The 19,501-nt window shown below is 34.5% G+C and overlaps 1 pseudogene; it reads left to right on the top strand.

The window, feature by feature from the left end:
* Positions 1 to 21: 21 nt before the first annotated feature.
* LOC138330737 (uncharacterized) lies at positions 22 to 12,219 on the top strand (annotated as a pseudogene).
* Positions 12,220 to 19,501: the final 7,282 nt, after the last annotated feature.

Below are 19,501 nucleotides of genomic sequence, written 5' to 3'. Positions count from 1 at the left end.
CAGTGTAAAGGGTGTACAAAGATGTTTCAGTTTACTACAAGTCTGAAACTACCCAGTACAGGTAGTAATTTCCAACGTCATGCATTTGACATTAATGTGAGTGCAGTTTGGAGAAGCATAGCTATTGGGAATGGTCCCTCACACTTAAATGAAATGTTGTCAACCATGAATTCCCCCGGTTTATCCTCAAATAGTTTTATGGCTATTGAACAGGAAATCGGAAACTGCTCGCTCCAGGCGTTACAACAGAAAATGCTAGAAGCAGGCAAGGAGGAAAGAAAACTGGCAATTGAGAGAGGGTCTTATCACCAGGGTGTACCTGCCATTAGTGTCATAACCGACGGGGGATGGAGTAAAAGGACACACAAGCATTCCTACAATGCAATGGGCGGAGTAGCGATAATCATTGGCAAAGAGACTGGCAAGTTGCTATATTTGGGTGTCCGAAATAAATACTGTATTATCTGTAGTACTTCACAAGTCCACCAAACAAATCCTTAACCACATACCTGTTATAAAAACTGGTCTGAAGACAGTCAGTCAATAGAAGCCGACATAATTGTTCAAGGTTTTAAGGAAGCTGAATCTGTGCATGGTGTGCGCTACATGAGAATTGTTGGAGATGGGGATAGCTCTGTATTTGCCAAAATTAGAGATGAAGTAGAAGGTTGGGGCCGAGATGTTAAAAAGAAGAGTGCTCAAATCATACTTGTAAGTGTTACAGAAGTAATTTAGAGAAGTTGGTGTCTGATAATAATTTATACAAGGGAAAACATCACCTTACCAAAGCCACTCGCAAACGTCTAGTTTCTGCAGTTAGGTGTGCCGTTAAAATGAGGTCTACTGAGTTGAAACAAGGTCAAGTATCACGTATCACAGCCATACAAAAACTACGTCATGACATCAAAAATTCAGTTTTTCATGTTTTCGGCCTTCATTCCAACTGCTCCAATTTATGTAAGGCTTCATCAGCTTCATCGTCTACAGACACTCATGATAGACATGGTTCAGATATTTCCACACAAGATACAGATATATTTTCTGAGCAGTATCAGTTCTGGACAGAAGGTTCCTCCGAAACTTCACTAGAAGAAACAAGATTGGACACTGGCATCAACTACAGTAATGTGGAACAATACATTATCCAAGATGTATCTCAGCTTCTTTCTAGAATAGCAGAAAAGGCAGATCGTCTCATTGGCAACGATACAACAAATTTGGCAGAAAACTGGATGAGTATTCGCTGCAAATTTGACGGAGGGAAGATGTACAATTTGTGTAGCAGAGGCTCATGGCATGGCAGATGCTATGCAGGAGGGTTGCGAGCCAAATGTTCACCATCTGTCTGGGAATTGACAACATCAACCAAAGCTGGATTTTTCTTCAACCGCATGTACCAAAGAAGAGAAACATCTCTTGCCAACTGTATCAAGTACAAATCAAAAGCACAAACAATCAAAAACAGATGGAAAAGGAAAATGAACAATCTCAAATGCTCCAATTCCAAAAAAGCACGGAAATCTTATGGTCCTGAGGCTAAGGATGTAGCACCAGACATAACTACCTCGAAGTTAGATGAACAGAAGACAGATTACCTAGCACTACACATCAATTTGACAGATGACCAGATGAAGAAAATTGCAACCAATACCAAAACTCAAGCTGCATCAGATATTTGGCATACTGAAAGAAAGAAACGACTGACTGCATCAAATTTTGGACTAATCATTCGCCGTAATCCTAAACTGCCTGTTACCAAGCTGATCCAAAATCTTTTATATTCCAAATTCAAAGGCAACAGAGATACCAGAAATGGATTATTGCAGGAAAGAACAACTATTGAGGAATACAAATTAAACGTGGCCGAGAAAAATGAGAAAGTAACGTCTGTGGAGTCTTCTGGGTTGATAATAGATCAACAGTGCAGATTTCTGGCAGCCAGCCCGGATAGAGTGGTGAATTTGGAATCTGGAGAAAGTGGATTGATTGAGATAAAACATCTTCTGCACTCCAAGCCAATCAATCTATATCAGGCTTCTAAAACCAGCTCAAACTTTTGTCTAAAAACTGTTGATGGTATTTTAAAATTAAAAGAAAACCATATTTATTACTACCAGTGCCAAGGCCTCGTAAAAATCTCATGATCTTTGTTGTGTGGACTCTCAATCCATATCAGTTATTCATCCAACGTATCTACAAGGATGCTGATTTCTTGAAAAACTGCATGCTTCCAAAATTGAAATCTTTTTATTTGAATGCTCTGTTATCAGAGCTGGCGTCACATAGACAGGGAAAACCACCTGGAATTCGAGAGCCTGGTGTTTGGGTAAGTAACAGTGCCATCAAAGAATAAAAAGTCGATATTGATATCCCAAAACAATCCAAAGACAATCTGATAAAATCACACCTCTTCAGGATACACTATATTAGAGTACTTCCTACTTACATAGTGTAATGTAGTGTAGAGTAAAGATCTGTATTTTAATCAGATTGTACTTAAATGTAATTACCATGTTATTACTCCAACATTGAATATCTCCAATTGTATTCTAAATAATGTTTCACAGTAGTATTGCATCCTGCGAAATGTACATTTGTTGTGAAGTTATTTTCTAAATATTAACATTATGTTTCTTATGTTTTCTACCACCTTATACTTACAGTAGCATATCAGCTAAGAAGTCAACTCCAGCTGTGACGAAAAGGAAGTATAAGCAAGCTGCCCAAAACAGCCCTACAAATACTGATGACAGTTCTCCATGCAGTGCTTCAGAAACAGTGTTGAGCATAGGAAACATGTAAGATTGAAAAGTTGTTGTACTAGCAGTATATATCAAACCATAGAAAACAAATGAAAGACCAGTAATTTGAGATATTTGGTTTGGTTTGGTTTTATTCCCATAAATCTGTGTTGCATTATAAACTTTATCTCCCTGTCTTTTAGAAGTAAAGGTATTCAACATCTAACACCACTACCCCTCGATGTCTTGATTGAAAGTTTGACACCCATGTGTGGCACTATGGTCCAACAATCTTGACCCATAGTGCCCTCAAAAGAAGGCACCACTATATACATAATATCATTCCTTTATAAACTTTTCTTTATTTCTGTTTGTAATTACAGAAACACAGCGATTATATGTGTTATTTGTATTGCAGTTGTAAGACAAGAGCAAGCACTAGATCCCAAAGAAAAGTAAAGTTTGAAGGTAGGAGAATCAGACATCAGTGGATTGTGGACAAGGACTGTGGCAAGACGGAATTGTTTAGGGGCAATGTTTTGATTGTAGTATCAGGCAAGGATGAATTACATGGTAAGAGATACAACAATATTTACAAAAACATTTTCGATTTAAAAGTTTGTCTAAAAATCCAATTTAAAATATATTTACGTTTCTGGCAGGGTGTATGCTACATATATACCTGAGATAAGTTGTTATTTTATAGATAATCACTCCAAAAACCACCGTCAATATGCACCCATGATTTCATCTACATATGGCCACTGATGTTGCATGGTCATCAAATTTCAATCAATAAATTATGAATTCAATATTAACTATTTATCATGTTTTGGGAATTCCTGATTCAGGTGCAGTTTATGAGATCAAGTATGATGGTGAAGATGATGCCTATGAAGTAGATGATTTACTAGCAGATTATGATAAGGCGTTAGTGCAATATATAGATATTTAAGGGTAAGTAAAAAAGTTACATTTGCTTAACGAAATTAACTAAATGTGTGAGGGGGAATGAGGGTCTTATTAAAATTTGATGAGTGATCTGGGTAACTACCTATTTTTTGTGATACTCGCAATAGAAAGCCAAATTCCTATATTTCCATGTTGGTGCCTCCCACCCATTCTTGGTGAATAACCTTGGAAAGGCCCTTAAATGAACCTTTTAAATATGTTATGTATGACACTAAATACATGTAGTTATGAGATAAGGGAGATAACTCCTATAGCTTTATTATTGATACATCCTATAATGTTCATATAATTATTTTAGGTTATAGAACTTTCTAGAATATTATCATGTATAAACAAATATGTTTGTAAACATGTTGATTATAAGTAGAGATCTAGAATGACCTATTTCCAGAAAGTTCTGTGTGTTTATTTGTTTACTGTTTTTAGTTAGATATTTCTAGAAGTAGAAGGTTCTCCAATATTCTTGAACTAGGGTTTAGCTATATATACTCGAGCTGTCCAAGGCTAATCAGAACTGTAATGAGACCTGTAATAAAACATATCAAGAATTGTACAGTGACATATTAGATTCTATTGGGAGAGCTATTGTGACTTTATCTTAGGATTATTACAACACTTTGTGTGGATTTATTCATATTGCCTGGAACTTTACAAATCATCGGTGGACATTCAATTTCCTTGTGGATTTGTGATTATTGTTAATTTGAAACCTGGAAGGATAAAGCACTATACCAGGACATTCGCATACAGATAAGTAACACTTTAAATCATCGTATTACTCTTGTACCACCACCATTTACTTTAGATATTGTAAACCATCTCTGTATAATATTGTATATATAATTAAATTGTGTTTTGAATTTAGCTGCTGGTTTCTCATTTCTGTTGTTCGTTCATGTAACAGGAATTTGGGGGCTCGTCCGGGATCGATATTTAATTTGTGAAATCTAACTTTGAAAAATTAATTAAGAAAGGACCTCTTTCACGAACAATGGAATTTTGCCCACGAACCAATTTTATTGAAATTAAATGTAATATGTAGCAATATAAATGCAAACCCTTGAAATACGTTAAAAAATTCAAAAGGTCCCAGGGGCCTGTGCTATGGCCAAATTAATGTTGCCCAGTAGAGGTGTATGACAGGGTTCCCTTTTTGATCCAAAATGGTATAAAAATAATGTTTTATGTCATAAAACTGTATTATTTTCTGAAGAGTATAAATAATTACATATAATGATCACAAATATGTAGGCAAAATGGGACAAATAAAATTTTGGCTACATTTTAAGACAGAAAATATCGAAATTTTGGGTGTTATTTTCGGCCATGTCAATTATTAACAATGGTGATTCACCCACTTCCAGTTTGAGTGCACCAAAAATATTTTCTAAAAAGTTGGCTCATTACCTGAAGTAAATATTATGAAAATTTCAGAAAAATTGTGGACCGGTAAATTTGTCGTTTAAAGGTTATAATATACCATGGTCTATTTTTAGTAACGTTACATAATGTTAATAATATGCTAATTTTGGATCATTTATCAATAATCTAACGGTGTTAGCTTCACTAATATGTCTTGTTCTAATGATTTATTTTGTAATTATAGTGCATATTTACAGTGAAGAGAGTGATTAAAATGGGATTCTGTAACTGTGTGGTTTGAGAGGGAAGAGTTACCAGGTTACACGGGTCATGTTACAAACCTACAGTAGTTCAATTATTTGCAGGGCTAACACTTCTGATTAACATTTATGTTGATTCATGCTAAAAAATGTAAATCTCATCACTTTAACATATCGTTTTAGATTTTAAGTTTATTTTTTTCGGGAAACTCATTGATGTATCATTTCAGATTTAGATACATTAATGGCAAATACTTCTTTAATCTTGCAAATAACTAACTGAATGTAGCAGTTTTAATAATGAAAATAGACATTACCTGTAAGTAGATCATCAAAACTTGATTTATCTTTATTGTCAATAATCATATTTGAATTCCATGTTAGTATTATTATATAATTAGAAAATTAAACAGCTTTACTGAGTAATAGACACAAAAGAAAGGCTTCGATCACAGTACATGAACATGGTGTATATCCCCGTGGTAAAGAGTGTGTGGCGATGAAACCGTTTTATTCAATACTATATAAATTGACTTTGAGTTTAGAATTATATGAGTTTTATAAGTAATTGTAAAGTAATCCGTATGGACAAAAACATCTCTAAACATCTTAATTGGCGGATATGGTATTAATCATACAGAGATAATGGAGAAACAGTCAAACAGGCATTGAGAGTGTCTGATCAAACTGGAAATCATTTAAATGCAGTGTATTGCATACACTTTATGTTACTTAGCTTTGTGTCACGTATAAATTTATTTATTTGGATCCCCCTGACATGTATAATTCATGTTGTGATAACCAAATTTCTTATAAAATCATTTTTTTTACCTGAAATGATAAACGTTATCCCATTTTGATTGATAGTATATGTTTACGATACACAAAGCTAATTATGAAAAATAAAACTGTGGACCTCAAAAACTTTTGACTGTTTCATTAACCATAAAAGATGCTGTTATTTTTTTAACTGAAAAAAAAAATCTTAACTTTTATAGAATTCATGAAAATTCTAAAGAAAATTAAAATAAAAACTCGAAATCAAACTTCAGTTGATTGAACACAAATGAAACAAATGAACAATCTAAATATTAAACTGCTAAGAAATACTTATATAGTAAAATTAATACATTTTTGAACGAATAAAAAATCATATATCAATTTGTCTTTGTTTTTTAAACAAAAACTTGTAATGGTGTGATTTGATGCCATTGCCAACACTTTGAAAGCACAATATTTTGAAAAACGACAACATTATACATATATGCACTAATATACGGGATGTGTGAAAATTGGTAAAAACTTAATTCTCTTACATAATTATCTACTCCCACCCATTTTTTTTCTAGATTTTGTTATTATTTTACTTTATATGCCTTTCAGCTGTAAATAAAAATAATATTTCTGAGAATGCAGTTGCAATCATCATCTAGCTTGAAAAGTGAATGATAATGCCCTAAATATTCCGAAATACTTTGTTATTGTGATTCAATATTTTGATTATTCTACAATATATAGGTAATAAAATCATACATTAATTTAAATTTAATGTAACTAATGAGTATTAAATAAGATTAAGAAATTAGTTTCTTTGTTTTCTCAATTTAATCATCATTGTTAATAATTGACATGGCCGAAAATAATACCCAAAATTTCGATATTTTCGATCTTTAAAATTTAGCCAAAATTTTATTTGTCCCATTTTGTCTACATATTTGTGATCATAATATGTAATTATTTATACTCTTCAGAAAATAATACAGTTTTATGACATAAAACATTATTTTGATAACTTTTTGGATCAAAAAGGGAACCTTGTCATACACCTATACTGGACAACATTAATTTGGCCACAGCACAGGCCCCTGGGACCTTTTGAATTTTTTAAGCGTATTTCAAGGGTTTGCTTTAATGTTGCTACACGTAACATTTAGTTTTAATAAAATTGGTTCGTGGGCAAATTTCCATTGTTCGTGAAAGAAGTCCTTTTCAAAATTTGTGTACAAACTTTGAGTTTACATTTGAAACCAACAGCTAGATAAACATGACTTCTATGCCGGTAGAACAGTTTGTTAAAGCGCCATCCCTGGATGTTCTTTTGCAAGTTAGTAAGAAGGATTTACTGTTATTAGGTAAACATTTAGGCCTAACTATCAAAACTAATTTGAGAAAACCTGAAATTAGGAATGTAATTATAAGATATTTTGTTGACCATAACAAATTTTGACTATCTATTGCATTAGATAGTATAGAGGAAACAGTCAATTCAGTCAATTCAGAAATTCAAATTAGACAAATGGAACTTGAACATGAAATGAAACTAAGACAAATGGAAATAGACAAAGAGAAAGAAATGAGAGAAAAAGAAATTGAAAGAGAATTAAAAGAAAAAGAGAGAGATCAGATGTTAGAGCTAGAGAAGCATAAAATTCAAGCTGAAGCAGAACTTAGAATTAAAGAATTAGAGCTAGCTTCTCAGGACAGTTCAAGAAATCCAACTTTTAGGGGTTCACAAGGAAACAGAGGTTTTGATGTCAGTAGAAACATTAGGTTAGTTCCTCCTTTTCAAGAGAAAGAAGTTGACAAGTATTTTCTGCATTTTGAGAAAATAGCTGATGGTATGAAATGGCCTGAAGATAAGCTTGCGATGCTTCTTCAGAGTGTCCTGATCGGTAAAGCTAGAGACATTTATTCTTCTTTATCTGTAGATGAGATTTCAAATTACCAAGTAGTCAAAAAAGCTATTTTGAAAGCTTATGAGTTAGTTCCTGAGGCTTACCGCTAGAAATTCCGAAACTCGAGAAAGAGAGATGAACAAACTCATGTAGAATTTGCCAGAGAAAAATAACAATTATTTAATAGGTGGTGTGATTCTAAAGAAATTGATGAGGATTACGGTAAATTGAGGCAATTATTGTTGATAGAGGAGTTTAAACGTTGTGTCCACACAAACATAAACACTCACTTAGATGAGAGAAAAGTTGAAACACTTAGTGAAGCAGCTACAATGGCTGATGATTACGCTCTCACCCACAAAGGCTCATTTGCTAAAATCAGTTCTCAAGACAAAAACAGTACCACAGGTACTAGTAAATTTGGTCAGCCTAGGAACCCAACCTTTAGTGGCCCTTCTAACGACAAACTAAATTAGGTGATAAGACCAAGTCTGATTCTGAAACACTTAGGGCAGGTGTGGGGTCTCCTTCTGGTCCTGTTTGTAATTACTGCAAGAAAGTAGGACATGTTATGTCTGAATGTTATTCTCTCCAGCGTAAGGAGCAAAGGCGTAAACAGTCAGTTCCTTCTGTGTTAGCTATGTCAAAGCCTAGCAGAAACTTAGTGATATCGTGGAAAATTCTAAAGTGTCTGTTGAGATTAAGAGCTCAGAGTCTGATAGTGTCTTGGAGAAGTACTCTCCCTTCATTTCTGAAGGTTTTGTTTCACTTACTAGTGATATCACCAACTTGAAACCTGTGAAGATTTTGAGAGATACTGGGGCTTCTCATTCTTTGATATTAGATGGCGTAGTGCCTTTGTCTGAGGAGACCTCATCTGGTAATAGTGTTTTGCTTCAAGATGTAGAGTTAGGTTTTGTTAATGTGCCTCTCCATTGTGTTTATTTAAAGTCAGACTTGGTTACTGGGCCTGTCACCATTGGTGTTAGACCGGAACTTCCCATAGAGGGCGTTTCGCTCATTTTAGGCAATGACTTGGCTGGAGAGAAAGTTAGGGTAGATCCCTTAGTGTCCAGTATTCCAGATAAAACAGGTGATGCTGAGACTATTCAACAGGAATTTCCTGGTAGTTTCCCTTCTTGTGCTGTTACTCGTTCAATGAGTAAGAAGGTTTCTGATGTTGCAGTAGTTGAGGATCATTATAGTCCAGGGTTAGGTTACACTTTCTTGGCTCATGATATAGAGGATATCGGGGGCAAGTGTGATCTTTTGAGCAATCCTGTAGACTTTGATAGTAATATCCTATTGTTGTGATTGTTCCTAACAAGGGTACTTCTTTATCTGACATGATGAGTAAATCATCTTTGTCTAGAGAGGAGCTTATAGAAGAACAGGAAAAAGATCCTGAAATATCCTTACTGTGTAATCGGGCTTTGAGTGAGGAAGAGGCTGAGAAAGTCCCGGTTTGTTACTTCCGTCGGTCAGGTGTGTTGATGCGCAAGTGTCGCCCCCCTGATGTGTCTCCCGAGGAAGACTGGAAGGTTGTCAATCAAATAGATGTCCCACCGAGGTATGGGCAAGATATTCTGAGTTTGTCTCATGATGTACCTATGGTAGGGCATTTAGGTGTGACCAAGACTTATAACAGGATCTAAGATCACTTCTTTTGGCCCAAGTTGAAACTGGATATGGTTGATTGTTGTAGGTCTTGTCATACATGTACTTGTCAGGTGGTAGGGAAACCTAATCAGAAAACCCCTGTTGCACCTTTGCATCCCATTCCAGCATTTGAGGAACCATTTAGTAGAGTCATTATAGACTGTGTAGGTCCTCTACCCAAAACTAAGTCTGGGAATGAGTATCTTTTAACTATTATGTGTACTACCACACGCTTTCCTGAAGCCATTCTACTCAGAAATATTAAGGCCCCTAACATAGTCAAGGCTTTGGTTAAATTATTTACATTGGTTGGTCTTCCAAAAGCTGTCCAATCGGACCAAGGTTCGAATTTCATGTCTGGTATTTTTCAACAAGTCATGTACTAGCTCCAGATCAAGCAGTATAAGTCTAGTGCTTATCATCCAGAGTCTCAGGGTGCTTTAGAACGTTTTCAGCAGACATTGAGGAATATAATGAGATCTTATTGTTTTGAAAACAAAAGAGATTGGGACGAAGGTATACACATGTTGTTGTTTGACGTTAGAGAATCTGTACAATAATCTCTTGGCTTCAGTCACTTTGAACTTGTGTTTGGACACAATGTACGTGGTCCTTTGAAAATTTTGAAAGACAAAATTTTTGACTAAGATTCTAAAGTGAATCTCTTAGAGTATGTGTGTAACTTTAAGCAAAGGTTGACAAGGGCATGTGAATTGGCAAAAGAAAAGTTGGCCCTTACTCAAACCAAAATGAAAACATGGTATGATAAAGATGCCCGTGCAAGAAGTTTTGATCCAGGTGACAAAATTTTGGCTTTATTACCAATACCGAGTCAGCCTTTGCAAGCTAGATATTTTGGACCTTATGTTGTTGAGAAAAAGGTCGATGATGTTGTACAAACTCCAGGAAGGCGCAAGAAAACTCAGTTATGTCATGTTAATATGCTTAAGAAATATGTAGATAGAGTAGAGAGCAAGACCTCTCAACCTATTGCTACTTTGGCCTCTGTACCATCACAAAGTGAAAGTACAGCTGATATTTGTAAATTAGACTTAGATGGTGGTGTACAAGATGTAGGTTTAGACTGTGGTGTTAAGTTACGGAACTCAGATGTGCTCGCGAACTTGGACAAGAAACTATTTTGTATGTCATCTATCAGAAAAGGAACGCAATAAACTGAAAGATTTGATACTTGAGTATATACATTTGTTTCTGGATACACCAGGCAAAACAGATGATATCTATCGATTTAACCACCCGAGAGTCGTTATGTCACCCGAGGGCGTAGACCGAGGGTGACATGACCACTCGAGGGTTGGCAAATCGTCATGTCGCTCCATAACGGGGGCATCAATTGTTTTATTATACGAATATTACTGTTTCTATCCAAATTGAACATATTGAAAATATTGAAATATTCTGCTTTAATTGCCCATACCAGGATAACATCGGTGTTTGCACCAAAATAAAAAAAAAATGCTAGGTAGCAGGAGACATTATTATACATTTATTATAAAATAAAAGAAATGTAACAAAACACTCAAACCACACAGTGTATGTTGTAACTATTGTTTTGGAGTTCTACTATTATTTCCCGCACTTGTTGAGCTTGCGGGAGTATTCAGAGTTACACGTTAGGTATGCTATTAGGCTACCGTACATGTACATACATTTCCGATATGTTCAAGCTGTGACTAGGAAGGGGACACGGTTGGTACTTACATCGTAGATTTCAATAATTTGTTTATCATTGAAATGTTGAAAATCTCGAGCAGTAATGTAAGCTTTTGGCCTAACGTAACGGAAAATATACCGTTACCATAGGTACATGTGTCTTGCCCCGTAGTCTAAACAACTGTCAGACCGTCTTCGCACATGTACAAATTATACACAAGAAACAGAGATGAAGTGATGATTAAGAAATACACAATAACATTCAATTAATACAAGTTTACCTTAAATCATGTGTTAATCTGATATAAATGATACGTATTGTAAACTGGAGTAAACGATTCGTCCTGAAGCCGCCATATCACTTTTACCCGGAACCTCTCTAGAAACATCAACAGTAGTACGTTACATCTAGAGACTACCCGGATGAAGCTCACGCGAGGGTGACATAACGAGGGCGACATAACGATTCGGGGGTGACATAACGGAATTTCAATCAATGTAGCGCAAATACAGATGTCATGACGATTGTTTTTAATCACGTGATACTGAATTGACTAATACATGGATGAGGTATACTAATACAGAATATAACAATTCCTATTTGTTCTAATCCTAAAGAGTACATGAACTTTTGGTGCTAGGTAAGTCATATTCACAAGAATATTGAAATTTAATCAATATTTATGTATTTATAATACTGTTTCAAGTTTATTAGTTTTACCCATTTTGTGCCTCTTTTACATGTATTTTTTTGTCTGGTTCCATTACTCTTTACAGACAATCATCTAACCAATTTTACAATTTCTAATTTGTTTACAGAATGATCCCAAGACACATTGGAAACGGTTAATGACGGTCAAAGAAATCCGAGTGTAATTTTTGTTATCCTCACCTTGATTGGAGCATAGACAATTCTACGACGTAAGAAGTTGCGAGGAAACATTGACATTGATTCATTTTATGAATATATACAGGAGGTATCCTGTATCTGTACCTCATGGTATCAGTTATAAATTCAATCCTACATTGATCAGCTATACATATGTATCTTAAAAATACCGGTATATGGTATGGAATTTTTGTCCATTAGCAATCATAGTGCAGATTTCCAAATCTTAGAAGTCAAATGAATAATTAAAACAAATTTTTCCTTAAAACATTTTATAAATTACATTAAATTGACACTTTTGTGAAACCATTCAGAATAAATATGCTAAAATTGAAATAATGTGTCTGATCATGAAAGGCCTCCATACTTTTTAGAAAGTAGTTCCAAAATGGGTCCTTTCAGTTTTTTAGACTTGATTAATTTATTTATTTTGTTTGGTCTATAGTCTGTGGTTTTCCTGCACATAAAAATATTCTTAAATGAGGGCATGCACTTCCTTGTATCTTCATGATTATGTTTTACCTTTTTTAAACAGTTTTGGACATCACTGCAATTGATGCATTTGTTTTTTTTAAATGTTCGATATTAACTAAATGTTTTTTGTTCTATTGAATTGTACTTGGATCTACTACATTTTTGAATAGTATTGGCCAAGAAAAAAACAACGATATATGACATGCCATACTTTTCATGTAATTCTGAAAGAAAATTCACTTACAAAAAAACCTGGCTTGATGAACCTTAAAAACCCGTTGCATTATACACTAGGCCTACTGTAAATATCAGAATAAAATATATTTATCCAGCTGATGAATATCTCACCAAATCCAATTTTTTCTAGTACCTTAAACATATATTTATGGTCATCTCTATCAAAAGCCTTTTCTTGATCAATTTTTAAAATATATCCACTTAAGTTATCCCTTTCAACCAGGTCTATGACATCTCTGACATTCGTTAAATTATCAGCAATGTCCCCACCCAATACACGACAACTCTGATAAGGGGAGACAGTAAAAGGCAAAACTCGTTTTAACCTATTGGACATAACCCTCGCAAGAATTTTATAATCGACATTCAGGAGACTAATAGGTCTCCAGTTTTTAAGATTATTTTTTTCACCCTTATTCTTATATACTAAACTAATAACACCCAATTTCATAGATTTAGATAATTCGCCATTTGCTGCAATCGATTTGAATAAATGTAATAAAATACTCTCAAAATCATCATAAAATCTGACATAGAATTCAACAGTAAGACCGTCTTTTCCGGGACTTTCATTACGAGACATTCCAGTCAATGCAGACTTTATTTCCTCACTATCTAAAGAACGGTTATAAAAATTCCGATCACAAGAAGATAATTTCTTATCAATACATTGTAAAAAATCATCCGTTTCATCCTCGTTATAAAAAGTCATCCGTTTCATCCTCATTAACCTGTAGACAAGGATATAGATTTCTAGAGAATAAATAAATTTCATGTAATACAGAATCCGTTGTGGTTAACAAAACACCACTATCAGTCATTGGTTGACTTATTTTCTTTAAACCTTGATTGAGCTTTTCTTGTCTTAAAAAATATGCTGTATTTCTGTCACTATCGATAGCCCATTTAGATTTAGACCTTAAGATAGCCCCTTGACTTTTCTCAGTTTCGAATTTCTCGAAATCCGATTTTTATTCTCTTTTTTGTATGAACCCCTCGTTCTCACTATCTACAAGTATTGCAGATAAATCACTCTATTAATTCTGAATTCTATTGTAGTAAGAATTGATTTTTTCGTCTAGATTTACCGCACAGCAGCGAAACACACTTAATCTCATGCTTTAGATTATCCCACCAGATCAAAGGAAATGTACTATACATTTCGTCCTGTCTCCTTTCAGATATTATCTTTTTAATTTTAGGACATACTCTTCTTCAAAAAGAAATTTATTATTAAGAGCCCAAAGTTCCGGGCCATTCTCTACGTCATCCAATTCAGCTTTTAGAGATACCATACCATGATCATTTAAAGACGTGTCATTGTAATACACATTTTGGATATGATTAAGAAGTTCACGTGAAACAATAAAATAATCTATCCTACTTTGAGACATCACTCCATTTCTAATTTGTTGACGTGAAAAAAACCGAACATTGTATATTTCGGCTCCTCCACACATCAACCAAATCATATTTGTCAATTAACTCTTTCAGCAATTTAACACATTTGTTTTCAACATGGTAAGTAGTTCCACTTCTATCTAAAGAACATAGAGTAGTGTTATAATTACCACCCATAATGACATAACCGTCCAAACTTTCCAACCTTGAAATAACTAGGCGAAAAAAGTTTAGCCTATTATTCAATACATTAGGTGCGTAAACGTTAATAACATGTAATACTTTGTTATCTATTTGTAATTTAACATGTAAAAACCGACCATCCAATCCCTCACTACTCACAACTTGAACAAGAAATCCTCATCGCGCTCATCGTCTCCACGCGCGCGTATTGTTATCTATATCATCGTCGCCATCATCATCACCATCTTCCTCATTCGATCCATAACTTTCACAAATGCAGATAAATTTGTCACAGTCGACACAACGGTTGTCATCTCTCTCCATGTCACAACGACAATCAAACGAACCACAAATGTCACACAGGGCTACCGATGCGGGTGCAGTAATTTCACATGGACAATCTACTCGAATATCACCACACCGTGTACATGGCTCAGTCTTACAGTTACGCGCGTAATGACCTTGCCTTTTGCATTTGTAACAACAGAACTGGGGACAGTCTCGAAATAAATGTTCGATTGAGTGACGAAGCGAACACATTCTCTTTTGGTTTGTAAGAACAACACGATAATAAGAGTTGCCAAGCTTAACTGTTTATTGAATGGAAGGCAGTATAGGTGGTAGGCTAACTTTGACAAATCGCGTGCCGTCCGCTATTTCCGTACCCGGATTATAGCGCCTTTGGAATGGTAACAGTTACTTCTAGCATTGTCAGTTTGTTTTCCAGTTCCTTGTCACCAATGTAGGCAGGAATGTGGAGGAATGAAACAACAATAAATGATTTAACAACTTCAGAGACTTCTCGAAGTTTATGTGCCACGATAATTCCATCCAACAAAATCTGGGCCGAAGCCTTTCCGTCTAGAGTTATCTCATATCCGTTACTACCTTTAGGTACAAAATCATATAACGCGCCCGGGCCACACAAATTCTCAACCGAATCAATGACATTCTGGGGTGTAATTACCAACATCAATAAGGTAGTAGCAGTCCTTCTTGTACTACCTGCTGTTCTGGTTCCGAGTACTCTGTCTGCCATTACGGCCCTGACCAGAGGCCATATCAAAGATATGGCAGTGAAATAAAACACTATTTCACATTACGATTTCGTTCAAAAATAATCAGTAGAATCTATAAATGTTCAAGTCACATACACACAATGAGAGACAGGGTGTACTCTCAATTAATAACCGATGACCGATGACCGCAGATTTTGGAGCTTCAATCTGAAACGTCCATTACATCTGAGATCATAACCGGAAGTATATATCACTTTATCCACTACACTACTTCAAATAACCAAGTCAATGCAGATTGTCTTGTTGGGAATTCCTTTTTCAAGTTCTCTGACTTTTGATTGGTCAACATTCAGATAGTTTTCAGTGAAAATTGCATTGGTACATTGGGGTTTGGAGGAAGCCTAACACGAACACCACAGTTTTCATCATACGAGACTGTATGCTTTCCCAGAAGGCTTATTTCTTTTGGAATTATTTGAAAATTCTTTTGTTTTTTTTTACTGCTCTTCCTAAGGATGTATTTTTGTTTACAAATGCAATTTTAAGAACAGTTCTCTTGTATACAGTGGTTAATGATGTCATCAAAATCTTCGCTACTCTCTGGGCAATAACTCCATTATCCAAATTATCTATCTGTGTGAAAAGGGGTCTTAATTCACTAACAGAAAAAATGATTAATCCAACAATGCATACAGTCATATAAAACCAAAATCGCTATCAACATACAGTATTCTCGCTACAAATCAAACAAGGATGCTGTTTATAATCGATGTTTAATTTGTTTTTTTAAGATTCTAATGCTTTCTATGAGAAGTACTTTGAATTAATTTTAAAGTATTATCAAATGGAGGAAAAATTAGTAAACTGTAAGTGAAAGATAATCTACGATTTAATTATACAAACAATTTGCGAGACTATCGGCCACAGAGAGTACTACTGGCACTGATTCGATCTATTTTCATGTTATTATATGTGTCATTTTCGAAGAAGTACAAATTAGTATCAAAGGAATTTCCGATAACCTTCTTGATCGTGCGAAAATATCGAAAACATTACCTTGATCATCTGCATACTGTGTTTTCCAAACAAATCTCTCGCTTCGGCGGTCGCAACATCCGGTATTTTGCAATGGAGTTCGCCTACTGTGTAAACGATAGCTATGTTAGGGCGTGTTATCAAGGGGTTATATATCAAAACTTCCAACAAGAAGTACTAACAACACCTGTAAAACAGTCATTAACAAATAAAATACCAATAAGAAATGTGCTTTCCAGAAAACCAAATATTCTGCGACGTTTTGGCAGTCTAAAGCCGAATCAGAATGTCTCTCATACAAGCGGTGGTAGTGATAGTTCTGCTACTTGGGATAACGGTGTATGCCAATAGTAAGTTGTTATATTTATAATCTACATCGAAAATACATATATTGCTGCTAGTATCAACGCTAGTTCCATGATCGTAACATGCATTCATAATTTATATACCTATTACGACTCACTTAACGGCTTTAATGTTTGCATGTCAGTAATTTTGGTTTTATTGGTAAAACATTTGGAAAATATGAACTGTAGAAATGTTTCAGGTAAGCGAAAAACTATTCCAGCAATTAACTTGTGAGTGTTACAGCTTTTAAGAAAGGGAAAAAATGAAGCATTTAAAATGTTCCACATACAAGCGCTATATATGTTTTAAATATTTTAAAGGTAAAAACGACCTGGGTGTTACATGTCAGACAGGTTGGTCCAAATATGAGCAGCACTGTTATCGCGTTACTACAACGAAAACAACCTGGGCCACGGCACAGGTAATTCAATATAGAATACGTCATAACTATTCACACTGAAATACATATGATTTTTTTTATTTGAGATTAATTCAATGGTCTTTAATGATATATGCATGCCTCACTGTCTAAAGATAGGACCAAAGTATGTAATTAAATTTTGTTGGGTATGGATTAGTTTATGTAAATATTTGTTAGAGTGATATAACACTCCGCATTTTAAGATAGAAATATTGAAACTGTTTTGAAATGATGTTTATATACTCGTATATTACTCAAACAGGTTAAAACGCATATGCATACTCCCTTCAAGTAAAACCAACGGTCAATTTTCATTTTCATTTTAAATGTCATCTACATATAAAATAAAACTGCAAAAATGCTGAAAAAAACTGTACATTTCCTATACAATCTTTAAGGCTTCCTTTGGTCACGCCTATATTCTTTAGACTAATTTTTATCGAAAATAAAGTATAAAATATGATATGTATGTAATAGTATGATATAATATGATATTGACTTTGATTTGATTTGAGTTACATTTTGTATAGTTGATAGTCATTTATTCCTTTTCTTGTAATATAATATGTCCAGGAAGAATGTCAGAAAAACCATGCCAACCTTGTGAGAATAGAATCCAGGGCTGAGAACAATTGGCTGAAAACATTCACCAGTGACTCAGGTAAAATTAAGAATAGAAAAAAAAACATTTTTTATGAATAAGTTCAATGCAGAGTTGCTCCGGAGTATTGCGAGTATAAACCATCGTTTAATTTGTGGCGAATTGAATCATGTAATGATAAATTATATATTGTAACTATCCAGCCCAGATATAGCATTATATCTCTAATTACCAAGGCAGTCGTTCTTATCAGCCTAACCAGACGTCAAAGATTTATGACGCCGTTGATATATAATGCACATAGTTTACAATATCAAAAACTAGGGCTGTATGTTATAATCAAATTGATAATTGATAAATCATATGATATTCTATAGCCAAAGCTTGATCAAATATCAGTAGTTCATAACTGTCAAAAAGATTATTTTATTAAGGTATTTAATGATAGCGACGTAATTGCATGTAATAACAAGCTTGCATTATAATATTAAATATCGATCTCAAAAGAAACTGCACAAGATATCTAATCATAGGTGACGAAGAAGTTAATTTGATAAGAATAATTTCGCTTACGCTTATAATTGCGTTTTAGACCATCCTTGGATTGGAGCTAATGACAAAGAAAGGGAAGGTGACTGGCGATGGGTCGGTGACAATTCGAATGTAAAATTTACGAACTGGTCCCCTGATGTGCCTGATAATTTCAAAGGTGAAGATTGTGGACATTTATATCCAGAATGGCAATGGAACGATGTCAACTGTCATTATACTTATCCTTCAATCTGCGAAAAGGAAGGTTAGTAGATAGTATAAATAGCTTAAACATACCGTGCTGCTGATGATTGGGTTTTTATCATCATAATAGCATAATAATTTCAGAACATTTCATTTTTTATTAGCTGCCATAAATAGCAAATACTTACAACATATGCGCCGTAGCTAACATGAACTATTGTTAAATTCCTATTACAGGAATTCTCATTCTCATGCATTTAATTCATTTTTTTTTTGTCAAAACCTAAAATCAAATGTCGTAAATTCGAGATCGTATTTAACTACGTTAGTAGAATTCTTCATTTTGAAACCATGTGTGTCACTTTTTGCTCCTTACAACAATTTATCACCATCACAGTCACCTCTAGAGACAATTTCATATCCTTGATATAGTTGACATTTGTCGAATTGTCTTCTGTGTATTTTTCAATACTTACTTTCGATAGAACATTTCCGTCTTTATTTTCACCATCATATAAACACAGTTCCTCATTATTGATTTATTTACAGCCTGTAGAAACATCAGAAACTGTGTCACTACCGTGTGTACAAGTCTGTCGGATATCACGTGTTCCCAGTGTGAGAAGATTTTGTACAAGTTATACAACTCAAACAGGGAGTGCGCAAGTACCTACATATTTTATTGTATATGACAATATTTCCTATAAAAATAATTACAATATCTGGTTTTATTTTCATATTTACTTTTGTTTCCTATTTTCAAATATATGATAATCAAATTCATAATGCTGTGGTAAGGAAGCTCAAACTTGTGG

This window comes from Argopecten irradians, chromosome 9 (assembly GCF_041381155.1).
Source record: "Argopecten irradians isolate NY chromosome 9, Ai_NY, whole genome shotgun sequence".
Taxonomy (NCBI): Eukaryota; Metazoa; Mollusca; class Bivalvia; order Pectinida; family Pectinidae; genus Argopecten; species Argopecten irradians.
Note: the sequence above shows the minus strand (reverse complement) of the source record. Positions and strands in the feature narration are given on the sequence as shown.